This window comes from Homalodisca vitripennis, chromosome X (assembly GCF_021130785.1).
Source record: "Homalodisca vitripennis isolate AUS2020 chromosome X, UT_GWSS_2.1, whole genome shotgun sequence".
Lineage (NCBI taxonomy): Eukaryota > Metazoa > Arthropoda > Insecta > Hemiptera > Cicadellidae > Homalodisca > Homalodisca vitripennis.
Window position 1 is genome coordinate 135,813,031 of NC_060215.1, and position 15,896 is coordinate 135,828,926.

A 15,896-nucleotide genomic window follows, 5' to 3' on the forward strand; every position below is an offset into this window, starting at 1 on the left:
TAGAAAAAGAAGGGGGAGAGGTTCAATGTTAGTTTTTAGTTACAATTATTTTTCAATCACAGTATCTTCAGTTATTAAAATTGGGTAGTTTTGACATCAGTCAAAGTGAATATTGTAAAAGGGTTTCTCCTTTAATCATTGTTTTCTCTCTAGATAGCAAAGAATTGTTTTACCATATTTTAAAATATTGCATTGAACTTCATCAATATCTTATTTATGTACCGGAAGATTTCAAATGAACAATATTGCCATAAGTAATTTAAACTCTGCCAAGTGTTATCCAAAAAAGTTTTTAACTTTTGTACCTTCATAATTTCAAGTAATTTACTAACAGTGCCAAATTTTAGATTACATTTCAAAATTTTCTATTCATATCAAAAATAGAATTGAATAACTACAGTTTTTAATCCTCTAGTTCCTGAAGATAAATTTCACTCTAAACTATAAATTCAAAATATTGTAGTTAACATATACAAGTATATGTCAGAACACCTAGTTCGTGTGTATAATATATATGTGTATGTATATATATATATATATATATATATATATATATATATATATATATATATATATGTATATATGTGTATAATATATAAGCCAAATCCCGATGTTCCCAAATAGTGGTAGTTTAAACTTGATTTTAATTGGCAATGACTGAAACCTTGTTGTGACTGAAAATCTTCAATATTTTTCAGAGACCTTGTGGTGATTGCAATGCAGTTTACGGGGCTTTAATATTAAACGCTTTGCCTACTAATATTTGTTTTGTTTTAAATTTGTGTATGTATATTAGGTTTCAATCACATACCTTGAGAAAAATGTAACATTTTGAATTCATCCAACTTATCTATTGCACTATCAATTTCTTTTTTTATAGCAAGATATAGGCTGTTTAAGGGTAAGAGTAATTTAGGAATATCTCTGCCACGAGTCCGGACTGAACTGTTATGAAGACCGTGTTGCAATGGCTGATGGACGTATGTATACTCACCACATCGTAGTTGTCTTTGCCTTCATTCTGGTAAATGTTTTCTCCTGGCTTGCCTCTATTCTCTTATAATAAACTTAGGATATGATAATATCTACTGCCAGGTACCTTTTCCTTTTTATTGTGTCTTGATTTAGTGATCATTTATTTTGGTGCGCAAGAAGACTTTACTTTGCCGAAATCACCGGGCTTCATCTATACCCGAAAACACGGCTTATGTAAAATAATCTTTTATTTAGTATATTATATAAATTTAAATAAAGGAATACTGCAGCAGACCCAATAATTATTTATTTCTACAGTATACAACACGTGTTTGGTTTAGGAGTTCTTTAAAGAAAAATAATAATTCTTTTCTCATATCCTAAATTATATTAGGAAAATTAAATTTAAAGTAGTTTGGAATTAGCATGAGTAGCAAGGCGTGCAGCCTGTGTTTTATAGCAGAAATATTGAATGTACATTAGCATTACTCACACAAACTATAAGTGCATAATTTTTATCTTGTCTCATTCATAAATTAAATCATAATAATGTGATCGATAACATCCTAAATGATACGTTCTACCTGTACCATGTGATTAGTCATGTGTACTATTTGAGTGCTAATCTACATTAATCCCTGACAAAGTGATCAATAACATACTAAATGATACGTTCTACCTGTACCAAGTGATTAGTCATGTGTACTAGTTGAGTGCTAATCTACATTAATCCCTGACAAAGTGATCAATAACATACTAAATGATACGTTCTACCTGTACCAAGTGATTAGTCATGTGTACTAGTTGAGTGCTAATCTACATTAATCCCTGACAAAGTGATCAATAACATACTAAATGATACGTTCTACCTGTACCAAGTGATTAGTCATGTGTACTAGTTGAGTGCTAATCTACATTAATCCCTGACAAAGTGATCAATAACATACTAAATGATACGTTCTACCTGTACCAAGTGATTAGTCATGTGTACTAGTTGAGTGCTAATCTACATTAATCCCTAACAAAGTGATGGATAACATCCTAAATGATACGTTCTACCTGTACCAAGTGATTTTTCATGTGTACTAGTTGAGTGCTAATCTACATTAATCCCTAACAAAGTGATGGATAACATCCTAAATGATACGTTCTACTTGTACCAAGTGATTAGTCATGTGTACTAGTTGAGTGCTAATATATATTAATTAAAGACATAGTGTCCCGTCCGTCAAAGTAGGTTGAGAGGAAGGCTACTGTCATATTAATAATAACAAGTAATAAAAATAACGTAGTTTTATACCATAGAATACATTATAACTTTTCTTGTTGTTTTACAGAAATAACTAAATACACTAACGAGTTATTTAACTATAAAGTTGTTTAACTTCTTATTAATAATCAGGTGAAGATTTCGTTTACCGTATAAGATTACTAGCTCACTTTTGTCATTTGGTTTACTCCATATATAATTTGTTTGGATACAATACTAGTTACTTTACCGAACGTGATCTTTAAAATTTGTTTGATTTCTGTATGTGCTGTAACCAACATAAGACTATACATTATATTTCATTTCTTATTTATTTGATCTGTAAAATCAAATGATGGAGTTTTATAGAGCAGTTTATGGTACTCCCTATGATAAAGTAAACGTTCAACCGTTAAATTGTTTTTTTTTTCTCACAATATGGGTTTTTAAGTAATGAAAATAACATTGTAAATAAATATTTTCAAATGTTTTTGATTTATATACACTTTATTTGTTAAGACACGCACATACAACTCAATGCAAAAACCGACGCAATGCTCCGAGGTAACATATGTTATAATTGCGCCAAGGTTAAATTAAATCTACAATGACGATTGTGAATCGTCATAACTGTGTACGTTTATACTGCTATGACTGTCCACAAACATTACACATACTTGGATCAATAAATATCCAAGTCAATACTCGGACATCTTTGTACATAACCAATAATTATATTCTTACAATAAACGTATTCATTGTACTATATAATATAATTTTATTCACACAGGAATATTTATATAAAGACCTTCAATAATATTATTTTAATAAGTAAGAATATTCCAAAGATGTTTCAAATGTGCTAGGAAAGAGGAGTTTTAATTTTCCATCCATTACTAGACAACATTTGAAAAATTCATTAGATAAATTAAACTGATTTATATTCTGAAGATGTTTTTACCATATTTTTAGTTTTTTATCTCTGGATGTCCAGTAAATATGTGCATACTTCTGCAGCTAAAGATAAAATTTTTTAAATCTTATTTTCGGAGCTAAAGTTAAAAAACGTTAACCATTGTTTGATAAAATTGAGAATTAATTACTATAAAGGTAATATTTTTCAAACCAACCATTTAAAAATAGTTTTTAATTATAAAGATTGTTAAAACTATCAATTTGAAAGAGATATTGGACTTTAATGCAATTTTTATCATAATTTTAGACCTGTCGATATTTAAATAATTTCATACACACTCACTGAGTAAGACTTAAATACAGCGATGCATTTTTTACGTTACATGCGCAATAAACGGATGTATAAATGTTTCTTTAACATTTATTGATCATACACAATGCTGAAAAATGCAACTGACTGAGAAAATTAAAAAAACTAAAATTTATTAAATCAAACGTCGTAAGTATAGAAACTGCTCTTAGAGAAATATAGAGAATACTCAAGAAACAGGTGTTTCAAAGTTGGAAACACTGATTGTAAAAGTTTAAGAGTAGAGCTGAATTGCCTCATTTTCGATTGCGTTACAGAAATGTTTGTTTCAGGTTACATATCAGAACAATACATGGAGTGTTTCAACATGTTAACAATATATACTGCATATATAACGTATTGCAAGTCTTAAATATAAGGCAAATATATCATTGCGTTTTATCGATAAACCACTAACACTTGAAGTTTAGTTTTAAAATGTCTGTTGTTTATAATTGTATCGTTAATGTCTTTTCGTTTCATAAAAAATTTAGTATGATTAATTTAATTTGTTTAATATTGAAAATTTGAACAGTATTATTCAATGAAATTGAATGATTATTTTACCGTTTTTTAATAATTTTATCATTATTGTTGGTAAAAGTCATGTAATTTTCCTTATTACATTTTAATAGTATAATAAGTTATATAACTATCGCTAAAAGTCTGTGCCAACGTCAGATTCCAAACGCTGGACCAAGAGGAAGGTGAAGTGGAGCTACTTAAAATTTATATTGAATCAATCCTTCCTCCATGGCTCCTTCCTCATTATTTGTTTATTTTAATTAATGACTCGACAATGGTAGAGAATACCAGTTTTATTTTATTGCTGCTTTATCAGAATTTATCTCCGTAATGTAAATCGTTCTTGGAAGACTTTTTACTGGAACGAGTCTTTAGAGAATCATTTTTGACTTATTTACGAGTATTGACTATTACTGAGTATTTAAAATATTGCATTCAATTAGTTTTTATATTTTCCATTGACTTTCTTAACTATAAAATGTCAACATTCCTAATCACTACTCCCCGACTAAGGTTACAGTTATTGCAGGGTTTTGTTTTTTCTGCGTTTTTGTGCTGCTTAGAATAGCATTGAGAGGCAAAACATGGATCGAATTTATAAGTTCTAAATTTATTTTTAGCTTTGAGTTAAAACAGTTAGATAATGTGTTCCACTACTTTGATGCTGTTGGCCTTCTGGTGAAGGAAACTATGCAGGATGCAAACCTCCACTACGATCTACATGGTCCCATCTCACAGAGGTATCAGTATTTGTGAGATTCTCTTACGTCAAAACATATTGAAACAAAGGAGTAGTGGCAGAAAATGGTGAATTGACTACTTTTCCAAACCAGGAACTGAAAGTGAGGAGACCTCTTTTTCTTTGTAGTCTAGAGTTTGCAACTAAACACTACACAAATACATAATTAATAATCTAGTTTTTTAACAGACAATGAAAATTAGAAAATATTTTATAAACACGTAATTCTATACAAAATACTTAAAACTGTATGTTTTAAAATGTCGTGTTGCATACAATTTAAAATACAGAAGCTATGTATAACAGAAAGGTGTTTTATTCTCATCATCGTTTTTTATTATAATAATAATAATTCAGTACGTTCCCTCTTGACCACCCACAGATTAACCGCCCGTCTGATTACCCGATCCTTCCAGGAATACATGATTAAACTTGACATCTACTGTGGCAACGACAGACCGTCAATAAACACGTTCCTCTCTTCATAATTGTGTTAGTTTGTTGTTACTGCCTTATACGAGTTAAAATAATAGTAACAGTGAATGATGCCTGATGTGATAAACGATTATTATAGCACTAAATTTGTTCATAAATATAAATATAACTATTGCTAATGTATTTTATTTAACTAATTAGGTTACTGCAATTGCTTTTACCTTTCTGGTGGTGTTTTTATGACTTATGTTACTAATGACATTCATATTATGTGTTAGTTAATAATACACATAATATGAACACATATGATGATGTCTTACTGTGTTAGCCAGTAAGAACATAATCCCCACCCCACCCCATCCACACCCACGCTAAATTACAGTTGGCTTTCGTATGTACTGATAGCTCAGTAATAACAATTGAAACAATCTGGACTAAAAGAAGGAAAGACATTTGTTCAGATGGTAGCAACGTTCTGTATAGAACACCAATGCAGGAGATAGTCCATATACAGAATAAAATATCTCTATGGAATTCATCAAAAAAAATACCAATAATCTGGCACTAGTAGGAATAGTGAACTCTAATACTCCTTATTAGTGTTGGCTATAAAATATACATATTTTAAATGTGTAAAAACTTCAAGATTTATAAAATTGTTACGAGAATTCAGGCTAAGATTTTTTAACTATTTTACCTTTACAGATGGCAGAGGGCTAAAAACTATTAGCTACCAGGCCAACACATTAAGCAAAATGATAAATACTTATTACAGAAATTGTAATGCAAACCGTTGTTACTTCAACTGAACTACTTGCTTAATGATGAGGTTTTTTAAAATTTTTAATATTAATATTTTTGAGGATTTTATTTTGGATATTTACACTACTCTAACTATCTAACACTACATAAAATAATTTTTATACTTTATGACAACATTTCAGTTGAAAACTTTTCTGCTGCAGCTACCACACCACTCCAATCAGATTTCTGCTGCTGGCTCTTTTATACAGAAATTTAAATTGTTTTCTCCGTACATACAAAAATTTAATGGTTTTTTTTTTTTTTTGTAATAAAAGGAGAGGCCGATCCCCTTCTAAGCCTTATTCTGTCCGTCCTCATGGGCCACTGGCCTGTGCGAGGATCTTATCAAACAGAATAAGGGGGAGAGTCGATACAGTACAAGATCAATGGTACTGATAAAAAGTGCAATGGTCATAGACAGGATTTGAACCTGCGTTATCTCTAACTCAGACCCAAAGTCCAACGACTTAGACCGCTCGGCCATCGGCACTCCCAACATTGGTTTAAACTATACCAATGTTTATTGCATTATTTTGTTGCACGTATAACATAAAAAAGCTAAATTTTACAATTTCAATATATGTTTGATATCCTAAAAATTGTTATTTTCTGTTCACAATATTTTGGTAGGTAATTTATTATGCCTATTAAACAATACGGGGTTCTTGTTGTAAAAATAATTGGATTTTTTTGCCTTTTTTGTAATTAATGGTATTTTGAAAATGTTTTATTTATGATTTAGGAGTAGTATATTATATTTACTAATTTCTTCTATGTACTTATGAACTGTAAATATATACTTTATCTGATTTTCAAAGCTTGTATGGTTTTCAAGCAAACAAGCCTTGTGAATTTTCACGTCGCCGACTTTTTTTTGATGAGCATGATCCCAGTTTCCTGGAATCCAGTCTATGATAGCGTCAGATTCTAGACGGTGCACTAAAAGGAAGGTGAAGTGGAGCTACACTCAACATTCACATAGAATATACCCTTCTATCATAGCTACTTTATGTGTGCAAATAAGGCTTGTTATATCTCGCTTATTTAATCAAGTTTAATATTTCTATGTTTCTTCTCCCGAATATGAAAATACTGTTTTATATTTTCTAATATTGGTTACGTTGACTAATAATGGTATTATAATTTCTGTTGCCTAGTTGCAAAGTCCATTTTATCCCTCCTTAAGTCGAAAGATAAAAAATAGCAAAGGAGTACGTCTCCTTTATATTTATTTTCTAATCATGTTAGTGAAAGAAGTTTGTTCATCCTAAACTAAATGCAATAAATGGAATATTCAAGGGTGTTTCACACTTTAAACTAAGGCAAAGTTTTCAGAGCCGAAACGATCATTTTTATTTATTTTGCCTATTATCTATCATCCATGACTTTGCGTTTCTCTATATAATTTTTGAGCATTAAATACAGAGAGGAATCACTAGGTCTCTCTTATTTCTTGAAGACGATCTAGTTTGTAAATGTCTCAAGCCTACTTTCCAGTTTATAAATCTTACTAAACTAGAAGATTTGAAGGAGAATGTAGAACTTGTTAATTAATTGCTTTGGTCTTTTTTTTCTTTCTTTTTAACAGAGGGCCAGGTTTCCTAGGCCTGGTAGTTGCCTCTCAGCCATCCGGCTTATTGTGCACCCTCTCCCAGGTTTAAGCTGTATCAAATCCCAGGCCTTTACAAAACCATGAGATCTTCTGAACAATGCTTTCCTGTTCCAACCCCTCTTCCGTATGCATAAGAACACCTAGGGATCTTGAGCGTTTGCTCTGTAATGCCGGACATTCAAATATGACGTGCTTGGCTGTTTCGTCAGCCTCGCCACATTTCCTGCACAGTGTTTCCTGAACTGGAATACCTATTCTGTTCAGGTGACTTCGGAATATCCAATGACCTGTAATAAAACCAGTCACCTTTCTGATCTCCGTTCTACTCATTCTAAGGGCATCTGCTGCAATGTTCCTTGATGGTCCCATGAGCATCCGCTTTGCCTGTACATTCCCCTCAGTGTTTCTCCAATGTTGTAGGTGTTTGTTAGCCATCCACTTGGTAACTGATCTACGTGCTAAGTTATATGAGACCCCACACGTTGGTTCAGGACCGGTAAGAAGACGGTTGGCTCCCAAGTTAGCGCAACCGTCTGCCCCTTCATTTCCTGTGATTCCTCTATGTCCAGGCACCCAAGTTAGAATAACTTTATTGGTTTTCGCCAGCAATTTCAAGACCTTATGGCATTCCCAGACTGCCTTCGAATTACAGTCATGGTTGGCCAAGGCCTGCAGAGCAGCCCTGCTGTCCGAGTTAATGTAGATGTTTTTGCCTTTGTAGCCCCTTTCCACATTAACTCTTGCACATTCTGCAAGGGCTGTAACTTCAGCCTGAAAGACAGTTGCCAGTTTACCTAGGCTAAAGCTTAAGTTAACCCTCGGTCTGGCTCCCCAGACCCCTGCCCCAGTACCCTTCAGAGTCTTTGACCCGTCCGTGTACCAGGTTAGAGCCTTCTTCATGTAGTCAGGCTCACCTTTTGACCATTCCTTCCTCTCAACAATGTTGACTTGAAATGGTTTTTCCCAGTTCGTAACCTTTGCCATTCTGTCAGACATCATTTCTAGAATATCCAGTTTGAGAATGTCAACGATCTGGGAGTGCTTACTAGCATGGTGATAATGCCAGTTCCCATTGCACTTCAGTAATGCCGCCATCCTAGCCTCTCCTATGACGAATATGTCTAGGGGTGGGAGATTTAGCACTACTTCCATAGCAGCGGTTGGTGTTCCTCTCATGGCACCCGTTGTCCCCAAGCATGCCAACCGCTGTACCTTTGACAGGTTTTTTGCGGCAGTCACCTGTTGGACTTTTGGCCACCATACCACTGAGCCATACACCATCATTGGCCTAATGACTCTGGTGTACAGCCAGTGTGACATGTCGGGTCTAAGCCCCCATGTGCATCCTACTGCACGTCTCACCATCATCAATGTAGTCTGAGATCGTCTGATTATGTATTCCAGATGACAATTCCAGGTGAGTTTATCATCCAGTTTGACACCTAGATATTTGAACTCCCTGCTTAACTGTATCTGGCCCCCACATAGGACTGGCTGTGTGATTTCCAGTTTCCTTCTTCTTGTAAATGGTATCATGACGGTCTTCGAAGGATTTACTACAAGTCCTTCTTCGTCACACCATCGCTCCACAATGTCCAGTGCTCTCTGCATCATTTCCAGACACGTTACCATATGCTTAACTCTTATGAGTATAACAACATCATCTGCATAGCCTTGAGCATACATACCCTGTTCATTCAGAGTCCAGAGTAAGTCATCCACAACTATGTTCCACAGGCTTGGTGATAATACACCTCCTTGTGGACATCCTCGCTGCGTTTTGACCTCTCTTGTGATTCCGCACAGAGATGCCTGTGCTCTTCTGCTCTTAAGCATGTTACTTATCCACCTAACAACAGTTTTCTCCGTACCCCTGGATGTAAGCTTAGACACTATAGAGTGAGTACTCGTATTATCAAAAGCTCCTTCTATGTCCAGGAACACTGCTAAAGCTATTTCCTTTTGTTCAATAGCTTGCTCAATCTTGCCAACCAGACAGTGTAGGGCTGTTTCACAAGATTTATCTTTCTGATAGGCATGTTGATTTGGATGTAAGGGACGGTTGATGAGGACTGTGTCCCTTAAATGCCTATCCAGAACCTTCTCCATGGTCTTGACAAAGAAGGATGTTAGGCTTATTGGTCTATAAGCCTTTGCAACCTCATAGGAGGGTTTGCCTGGCTTCGGGATAAATATAACCCTAGAGGTCCTCCAAGATGAGGGTATGACTCCTGTCGCTAGACTAGTTCTAAACAGTCGTAGGAGCAGGGGTATCACCAAGTCCCCACTCTCCTGCAGTAAAGCGGGAAAAATGCCATCGGTACCTGGTGATTTGAACGGCTTAAAAGACTCCAAGGCCCGTTTTATCCCTAAGTAGTTGATGACAGTCTTTGCACAGTTCCAGTCCACCTTAGACGAGCTATCTCTAGGTTCTCGCCGCCATTCACTAACAACTGTTTCACTGGTTTAAGATAATACTAGCTTTGGTCTACTAACCATCATAATAAAGATAGCCTATTAGTGGAATAAAAAAACTGTACTGAAGTTGAATATGATAAAATTAACTTAATCACTACATTTAGAACACTAGAACACCAGAGAATACTAAAAACTTTTTATTTTTGTCAGGCCTTTCGATAGCAAGGCTATCTTCATCAGACATGTGATGCGTAACGAGTAGATACTTTAAACTCAGCTGGCAACATTCCAGTCAATTTTATCACTTGACGAACATATGTGAAAACACTAATGTTTTCTGAATTAGAAGGTGGTTGGTAGCATTTTTAACTCTGTTGTGAGAAAAATACTTTTTACATTTGGTTTCTTGATTTAAATCGATTTTGTGGTTTAACTTTGATTTTTGCTTCAGTAGGTAATTCTGTTTCCTAAAAATCATAATCGGTCTATGATCTAAAAATGTCTCGTCATGGGTTGACTATATAGCATATGAAACAAAGTAACATATATTTTAACACATTATTTCAACTGAAAACTTTTTTGAAAAGAATTTTGAAAATGTTTTTACTCTTAGACATATTATTTAAATAATAATCGTGAAATAAACGTGAATATTCATGTATTTGTCGGATTTTATATTAGAAGGCAACAGTTTTGTACTAAATTTGTAAAACAAAATTTAAACGTTCCTTTATATAAGAAAGTATGGAAAAATATACCATTCCAAATCAAACTTTTATAGTTTAAAATACTATACATACATTTACAGTTCAACCAACATATTGAGACTGTAAATAATAATACTATAACATCTCTTTTATCACACTATTGTTTTAATTGTGAATTGTTAGTCATCTCATGCAGCTCACTTTTACTAAGCTTTCTTGTTTTTTAACGAGTTTTGCAAAGTTCTCAAAGACCTTCCATGTAAATATCTCATACATAAAAAGACCCACTTACAGTTTCAGGACAGAAAGTTTTATGTGCTTAAGCCGAGTGACAGCTATAGCGCTGGGTGTAGTTATTAGGCAGCAGCTGTAATATTATAACAGAGGAGCTCATTAAAATGTCACATTTTAGCAACGCTTGACAGCCATCATGTTTACCTGCAGATATCTCACTTCCCTTCTCAGGTCTTAAGTAATTTAAATTAAGCTTAATATTGTAAAATATAAAACATAGAATATTTAAAAATAAGTACTGTATGGATTTTAATGTCAATAAGTGTATTTGTATTTATAGTAGTAATTGAAATCGCAACCTAAGAGGATTTTATAGTGCCATTTTAAAACTTAAAAACGTAAATTTTTAATCTGGTTTTGTGTCAGTTAATTTCCTGCTCACGTAAATATCGAATACACTGTTGTGTAGTTGTAAAGATTAACCTTTTACTTCAAAGTAGAGTGGTGATTTTTTCCGGAAGAATATGGCTTCTCTATTATTTTTTGTACTAAATTAAATGTTTATTTGGTTTTTATAGCAACGTTTAAACCTCTAAAACTATTTTAATTGATACAGGACCTGATTTTCTGAACAAAAAATGCCCAATCAATCGTTAAATATTCAGTCGATAGTCTGTAAGTGTAAAGAACTGTTAATTAGCTATTGTTTTTTTTATTTATAATTATTAGCCATATCATCAAATACCTTTCAAAAGTTTAGCATATTTGACCAAATTATGTTTCTGTTAAGGAATTTACAATAAATTTCTTTGACGGAATTTCAATGTTTTAACACATTTTCTATATCATAACCATTTTAACATAAGGAAGTAGATTATTAAAACCAACCCATTCTCATCTTTAACGTGTTCATTAAATCTTTAATAACTCAAAATAAGTAGGCTAAAACATAAGAAGACAACACACAGAGATATGGAGATTGTAGAATATATAGAGTTCCATGATATAGTTGTGTATGTGTATCCACGTATTCAGATCCGTGTAAAATAATTTAAAATATCTACGTATTCAATTCCATGCTAGTTGTTGTGGATGTATTTGAAAATAATATATTTATTCAAGTCTAAATAAGAACTCATGGACATGACTGCCCATAATCCACCTATTCCGAATTTGTATTTATTCACGCAGGAGATGCTTTCAGAGCAATAATTACGAGTAATTTGGAATTTATACTGAAATATCACGTATCAGTGTTAAACTCAAAATAATTATATTAGCCTTGTAGAGTGGTCCGATTGTAATTCTTTAAGTGTATTTTTATATAACTAACCAAGACCTTTAAAATTGTATGTTACAAGACTAAAAGTGCTATTGGAAAATTTTTAGTTACCCCCACCCTTTTCCCCCTGAGGGTAAAAGTTTGAAAACTATCATTAATAGTGTAACACTTTGTAGCTAGTAAGAGTGCCGTGAACAGATTTCACGTATCTAAATAGCAAACAAGTTAAGGAGGGTACAACTTACTTTTCAACATTATACGTGTAGGGCTGCCTTCAATTTCTTGCAGAGTGGTCCGATTTAAATTTAAAAACAAATATGGGCAAACAACTCTTGACATTTCAGGGAGTAAATTAATCACGATAATCCTGGATATATTAAAATTATTTGATATATCGATGTACAATCATCACTATGATTATAAAAATACTGCTTTTGCAATTTTTGAAGAATTAAACGATTTTTCCGCCCTTTTAAAAAGGGAGGTTGAGTGGAGTAACTTTAAATTTTCAAATTGCAATTCTATCTTGTGATGTGTCCTTTTAGATTTCAATGAAGACGAAACACAAGGAAACTAATATAACATCTCTACGACGTTTCTAACAAGAGTTATGGGGAAATAACGCAAGAAATAATAATCTGTAGGGACAATGCCAATGTCTTGCGTATATCAACACAATGTATGCGTGATATCTTTCAGGAATACTTTGAGATTCCCAGCTTATCCCTTTACGTAGTAGCTAATTTTTGTAATTTATGTGGTGTCACTGTTTTTGGTAAGAGGTTTCCTTTTTACTAGGTGGCATTATAATTTAAGGGGTTATTTGGCCATAACTTTTGCTAGAAACGTACAAAAGTTGTCTTTGTGTGTATTGAATAGAACTTTAAAATGGCATGTCACAGGATATGGGCTGCAATTTGAAATTGTAAAGTTACCCCTTCCACCCCCCTCCCCTCTTAAATCATATTCTTAAAACATTTTTGTATCCTCCAAAAAAAAACCCAGAAAAGTATTTTGATAAATATGGTGAAGATTGTACATCTATATCTCAATTTGTTTGAATATATCCAGGCGTATCAGGATTTAATTTACACCCTATATGCATATATATATATATATATATATATATATATATATATATAAACCATTTCCATTTTTGTTTTAGATGTGAATGTTTAAATATCAAAACACAACATTCTTAAATTGTAAGATATATTTTTAAGTTCTTAAATTTTTAAATGGGTTCAAGCTGTCAAGAATTTCCTTAAGTAAATTGCGTGGTGGCTTTTGGTGGATATACCACACACAAAAACCGGTTACTCCGTCAGGCCCGAATTCGCAATAAAATCTTGGACAACAGAACACAAGACTGGAATGTGGAGACCAACGACTACACTGAAACAGATGCCACACATAAACACTTATTATCATTTCTCTTGAGTCAAAATGTTAATATTAATACAAAATATCGATAAATTGTACTAGTAGCCTAAACGGGGGTTATTACTATTCAATCTGGTAACTCACTTTGGATTGCTTTGTTAAAAAACGATTCAGATTGAGACAAAACGTATGGGAGATTAAATTTAATTAATAACTTATTAATGCCTACTTCTCCAAGTATGTACGTTGAATATTTCATTATATTAAAATTATGTAAATTAAAAAAATTTGTACAAATTTAAATGTTTGTGATTCGATTTTAACGTTAGTTTAGTGAGTTATCTGAAATATAATACACAGATTTGAGTTCAAATGAAATAATTAAGCTAATTTAACTGTGAATCCTCATTTTATGTCTGTGTAGATGGCATAAATTTACATTATTATCATGGGCAATCAATAAAGTGATTCCATGAATTTTGCGATGTTCCGAAAATAAAAGCTTCGTACCTCATGTTAAGTACAAGGTAAGATCAATTTGTAGTATATAGCGAAGGCCCATTAAACGTTTAAATATATTCTAACCATAGATATAGATAATTCTAAATGAAAAGTTGAAGTTTGTCAAGGGAAGTTTGTGCATATTTCCATCTTTTATAAAAAAAATATTAATGGAAATCATTGAATTATAAAAACGGATATGCTGTGGAAACTCTTGCTCTTCGTAAAATGATTTCAAAAATAGTTCTTTGTTGGCAGGTGTGAGGTGTTTCGCGGAAGTAAGTGATGAAAGTTTGAATGCGGAAATGGGTTTCTTTGGGCTGATCTCAATGTACAAGGACGCTTACCTCTAATTATCATTTAATAAAAGTTATCAAATAAAACGTTTCTGGTTACCGATGAAACTCAACCTTTTCACGACTGTATGTACTACGAAGATAATGTTTTACCACAATAACCAAAACTGACCTGGTTTGTCCCAATGATTTGTGATTTTTGCAATACAAGATTTTTCTAGCAGGAACCTCGTTAGAGATATTTGAACTCAGGGCTTGTCGACTAATGCGGGGTTGGATATGAATATATGGCACCTTATTAATTATGGCTGTATCATATTTTACTGATGCTGAAGATGGGAATTTCAAATCTATTACTAGAACATAGTTTAGCAGTAAGTTGTTCAGATTAAATATTTAAAATCGAAAAGTTTACCATAAATTTTATAACATTAATTTGAAAAAGATCGATAAATTTGAAAGTATAAATGTTATCAAAAGATAAGCAATAATGTACAATTATTTTATTTAATGAGTCGTACAGAAGCTCTAAAACATTATTAATAATTTTTTTATAATTATTTTTTTTGTTTCGTTAGTCGTAAGAATATACTCAGACACATCAGTTTTTACCATAGATCCAAGTTCTTGTCCATTTTGATACAGTAGCAGTTAAAGTTTCACTGACTTTTAGGAATTTAAAAATTTAATTAAATCCTTATTTTAAAATTCTTGTACGTAACGATATTTTAATGTTTTTTTAGCTAATTAGTGTACGTAACTTATTCCATAAAATATAGTTATAATAAAAACATTGAAGAATTTTACAACAAACGTAATACATCGCGTGAGTTTTCTTGACTGATAAATGGAATAGACATTTAGCGTTACAAGAATCGCATTTATATTCTCGCCTATTGTGATTGTTATTAAACGAGATATAGCATTTAGTAAATTATCTTTGCTAAAATAACTGGTAGTAAATTTGTCAATATACCACACAAGACTTGTCTACTACTTACCGGCTCATCCAACTCACGACATACAGGACAGCCCATTACTTCAATAGTGGTCAATAATACAGCAAGGAATATAGCTAGTTTATACATATTGGATGGATCTCGAACCTTCGGTATGACAGAATAAACTGACAATGATCTATTCTGCGTTGTATTACTTTTCACTTATCAGAATCTATTGTGAGTGACTCATGTGCACGTTGTATTATTACAATTGATAAAAGAAGGATGATTGCCGTAAAGTTATAGTTTTAATATTATCTCATTGAAAGCTAGAACAGAACAATACTCACTATTGTTCTACTCAATAACAGCGTGTAGTCCATTAATAAAACTTATTCAAACACACATTTTTATGGGTTTCCCAATCTCATTTCATGCTTGATAAATTAAATATTGTATGACTCAAAGAGATGCCGTTAAAATCAGTTTAGATAGGCTTTGTATAAAATATCAGCCTTTTGTTAAGTCCTC